The sequence below is a fragment of the Hyaena hyaena genome, unplaced genomic scaffold, assembly GCF_003009895.1.
Source record: "Hyaena hyaena isolate Hyena2069 unplaced genomic scaffold, ASM300989v1 scaffold_347, whole genome shotgun sequence".
NCBI lineage: Eukaryota > Metazoa > Chordata > Mammalia > Carnivora > Hyaenidae > Hyaena > Hyaena hyaena.
In genome coordinates, this window is record NW_024080979.1 from 1,133,852 (window position 1) to 1,138,646 (window position 4,795).

At 43.6% G+C, this 4,795-nt stretch overlaps 1 long non-coding RNA gene across 1 annotated transcript; it reads left to right on the plus strand.

Annotated features, from left to right (window-relative positions):
- Positions 1–671: 671 nt before the first annotated feature.
- Positions 672–3,753, plus strand: LOC120243590. Its single transcript, XR_005531345.1, has 3 exons — positions 672–1,147; positions 3,411–3,519; positions 3,631–3,753. It is a non-coding gene; the product is annotated as an uncharacterized LOC120243590 (long non-coding RNA).
- Positions 3,754–4,795: the final 1,042 nt, after the last annotated feature.

The window sequence follows — 4,795 nt, forward strand, 5'->3', positions numbered from 1 at the left end:
TGAATGGAGGGCAAATGGTGCTGTGCTCCAAACTGGTTCCCTTTATTGGATTTTTAGGATTTTGTAACTCAGTCTGTGTAACTTCCTTAGTGTCTTTAGTTTATCATATTTATAATACACTCTGTTGTTCTTATGAAAAAATAAATATGCCCTGCTTTCACTTCTATTGGATATACCCTTAGAAGGATTGTTAGATTATATGATAGTTGTTTTTAATTTCTTGAGGAACCACATACCGTTTCCCACAGTCCACTTGGTGGTTGTTGTTGTTTTATTTTAGAAGCGGTTTCTTTTCCATCAACCTTATTTCCCCTTTCTTTGCCTCTGTGGAAGAGCAGCTGCGGACTGCTCGGTGGTTGTTCCCGCCCGCTCAGTGGCCCGAGAGCCGCAGACCAGTGTTCCCGGGCAGGCGGAGGCTGTGGCCTCCCGGGCACTGCTGAGTAGGCACACGGGCCCGCGCCTTCACACCAGTCTGCGACTTCGGGCTGAGGAGCAGTGAACTCGGGGGCGGGAGCAGTCCCTTCACCCTGAAATTCCTCCTTGGTCACAGCCTTTTCAGCAGTGACCCGCTCTGCCTTTTCCGTCCGTAGAAGTAGAGACCAGTCAGGACCTCCCGCGGGTGTTCACGGGAAACGGAGCCGCGCGTGCGCAGAACTTCCTGGGCCCAAGCCCGCCACATCGGACCCGCTCAGTGAGCTCTCTTGTTGCAAGGGACACCAATGCCCAAGGAGCGCAGAGGGGTCTGTGACACACAGCGATGGGAGGCAGGTTAACGTGTGACACACAGCGACGGGAGGCGGGTTAACGTCAGACGCCTCCGTGAGAGGCTGGTGGTCAGCCCTGGGATCCGTCACCACCGGAAGTCTCGGCTCCTGGAAGGCTGCCTGGATGTGGTTTAGTGAAGGTTCCAGAAGTGAAGTGGCCGCCAATAGGAGGGGCTCCAGCAGCAGCAGCAGCAGCAGCAGCAAACCTCAGCACAGCTCACTGGCCAGTGCTCCCGGATGACTGGACACTGACATCAGCTGGGTTTTCAGTGGCAGCAAGGGCACGAGCTGCCGGCAGAAGCTTCTCCCACGTTCTCTTCAGATTTGTGATGTAGACGCCGTCACTGTTCTTGTGTAGATGTAATGTTCCATTGGAAGTCAAGGTTGGTGCCCCTTAGGTGGGTTCCTGCTGCAGGGGATGTGAGCACATCCTCCTCCTAGCATTTGCAGGACATCAAGGGCTCCGGACATCGTGAAGGTTTCCGTTTAAGTCATGACGGGAACGCAGAACAATGCCGTGTGGACCTCTCCCAGGGTAGCACGGAAAGGCAAGTATCCCACTCTTGATTTTGGCTCGGGCCTTGATCTCGAGGTTCCTGGAATCGAGCCCAAAGTCAGACTCCTGACTGATAGAGCAGGGCTTGCTTGGGATTCCCTCTCCCTCTCCCTCTCCGTCTATCCATCTCTCTGTCTCTGTCTCTCTCTCTCAAAATAAATAAACTTTTAAAAGTGGCTACATGAGGGCTTCTTGAGGTGATGGAAATGCTCTGTGTCTTGACTGTCAGTCAATATCCTGGCTTTAATACTGAACAGTAGTCCTGCACGATGTTCCTGTTGCAGAAACTGGGTAGAGAGGACACAGCATCTCTCTGTGTTATTTCTTACAACCGAATGTAAATCTACAATAATCTTGAATTTTAAACTTTAAATTTTATATATGTATTTATTTTTAAGTTTATTTATTTTGAGAGAGAGAGAGCACGTGCACTAGAAGGGAAGGGCAGAGAGAAGAGGAAGAGAGAAAGAATCCCAAGCAGACCACATACCGGCAGCGCAGAGCCTGACTAGGGACTCAAACTGACAAACTGGGAGATCATGACCTGGGCTGAAATCAAGAGTCGGACACCTAACCAACTGAGCCACCCAAGCATCTGTGAAGTGTAATTTTTTTTTTTAAAGGGATTGCTCTGTTAGATACAAAACTAGTTAGTTGATATTTTTTGACAATAAGCCATAAACTTATGTTCCAATAACCTTTGGTGTTATATTTCTGTTAGAGAGATTAATTTTATCTTTACTGGAGAAAAATCTACAAGTTAACATGTGAATTCATAAAATCTAGACTTTTAATTAATGGTGAATAGTGAAACAAACAAATAAATGTAGTGAAACAAAGGAACTTCTAGAGTCAGCAAACTGTCCTCAGCAGGCCAAATTAAGCCACTGGCCAGTTTTGGCATGGCCCATGAGTGAAAAATGGCCTTTACATTTTTCAAGGATTATAAAAACCAAATACCTGAGTCCTGACTATCTGACTCTTTTTCGAGAAAAAGTTTGCAGACCCCAGGTCCCATATAATTAAATAATACTTTGGTGGACATGTTAAATAATGTCTTCAAATCTCACATGTGAAAGTAGCAGAAAAGGACAAGTCTGTATTTTTGGCGTCATATGGACAAAATGTGTTTAAATGTTTTATGTCATTCAAAAAATGACACTTGGATATGATACATTCTAAACAATGAAGTCATCTAAACACATCAGTGATTCTGAAATACCGTAAGCAAAAAAAAAAAAAAAAGGAATAGGTAGAAGTTCTTATCAGTTGCAAAGTGCTTCTACTCAAATTTATAGATGAAAGCATTAAATCAACACATATTCAGCCTAAAAGAGCACTTCTTATAAGTGGATTCTCTCTAAGTTGCAGAAATTTAACATTTTTTTTTTTATGTTTTATTTATTTCTAGGAGAGAGAGAGAGAGACAGCATGAGCAGGGGAGGGTCAGAGAGAGAGGGAGTCACAGACTGAAACAGGCTCCAGGCTCTGAGCTGGCAGTCAGCACAGAGCCCGACGCGGGGCTCGAACCCACGAACCGCGAGATCATGACCTAAGCGAAAGTCGGACGCTTAACCGACTAAGCCACCCAGGCGCCCCAGAAATTTAACTCTTGATCTCAGCTCAGGTCTTGATCTCAGGGTCATGAGTTCAAGCTTTGTCTTGGGCTCTACACTGGGCATAAAGCCTACTTAAAAAGAAAAGAAAATTATAAGGACTATTTGAAATAATAATTTCTATCCCTTATTATTTTTTAATGTTTATTTTTGGGAGAGAGAGAGCGCAAGTGGGGGAGAGGCAGTGGGAGAAGGAGAGAGAGAGAGAGAGAGAGAGCATCTCAAGCAGGCTCTGCACTGTCAGCATGGAGCCCCATGTGGGGCTCAAACCCACGAACCACAAGATCATGACCTGAGCCAAAACCAAGAGTTGGATGCTTAACTGACTGAACCAATCAGGTGCCCCTAAAGATTTTATTTTTAAGTAGTCTCTACAACCAACTGTGAGGCATAAACCTGGGGTTTGAACCCAGGGATCAAGAGTCATGCACTCCACCAACTGAGCCAACCAGAGCCCCTCTTTTTCTTTTTAAGGGGAAAGAAACCGTTCCCAAAAGCCATCTAGAAGAGGTTCCTTCTTGTCACATTCAGAACTGGGTCCTGTGTCTCAATGAGGAGAACCGAGTCCATGCTCACCCCTGAGGTACGTCCATGATTTGCTTAAACCAGTTACTCCTAATAGGTGGTCTGGGAAGCACGGGAAATCCTTTTTGGTAGTTTTAAATTTTTTCCCTTTTCCTTTTCATTGTCTCAGGAGTGGACAATGGCTCAGTGGAGTCCTCTGGAGGCTGTGTGGCATGGGATGGCCATGGATTAAATGGACATGCAGATGAGATTCTCTCTTCTCTCAAGCCAGACATTAGAGACATTTGCAATAATGTAAAACATTATTTCATTTTGGAAAATATAGTTACTTTTCATTAAAATATGTTATTTAAATTAGCATAGTAGGCATATCATTTTAATGTAAATTCATAAGTAAATGTCTTTCTGGTTTTAATTTCTTTTTAAAAAAATTTTAATGTTTATTTTTGAGAGAGAGACCGAGTATGAGCAGGGAAAGGGCAAAGAGAGAAAGGTACAGAATCCGAAGCAGACTCCAGGTTCCGAGTTGCATCAGAGCCTGATGCAGGATTTGAACTCACAAACTGTGAGTTGAAGTTGAAGTCACTTAATCGACTGAGCCACCCAGGCTTCCATGGTTTTAATTTCTATTATGTTAAGTAGTGATATATAGCACAAAAGTTCTCTGAAGTTCTCAGTCATTTCTGAGGGTGTCAAGAGATCCTGAGGCCAAAAAGTCTGAGAATCACTGGCTTAGATCAGTCAAAATATAGTCAAATAATTGAGGGATGGTAGACACAAAAATAAAAAAAAAAAATAGCGCTCTGCCAGCGGGTAGGCATCCAATGATGACGGCCACCAGAGGAAGATGGTTTGGATCTGGTACATGACTAAAGAAGAAGGAAAGTGTAAGGGTGACTCAAGGGAAATAAGAACAAGTAAGCTTTTTCTTCACTTAGGGCTATGGGAGGAAAGTTTCTAGAAGACTGATTAGTAGTAACAAGACTGAAGCAGGGATGAGGGAAGCAGGGGTGCTATAGTGTTAGTAACATAAGGTATTTGTAGCGAGAAGGGCTGTATTAGCAGACTACTTAATGAAAGATAGTGTAGTAATCTTGTGCCTTAGGGATATTAATATTTTTACCTTTTTTCCCTGGTTTACATATTTACATTTGTAATACCACAATTTTATGTAGTTGAACTACATGTTCAACTACAATGTAGGAGAAAAATTATTTAAAAAATTTTTTTAATGTTTTTTTAATTTATTTCTGAGAGAGAGAGACAGTGTGAGCAGGGGAGGGTCAAAGAGAGAGGGAGACACAGAATCTGAAACAGGCTCCAGGTTCTGAGCT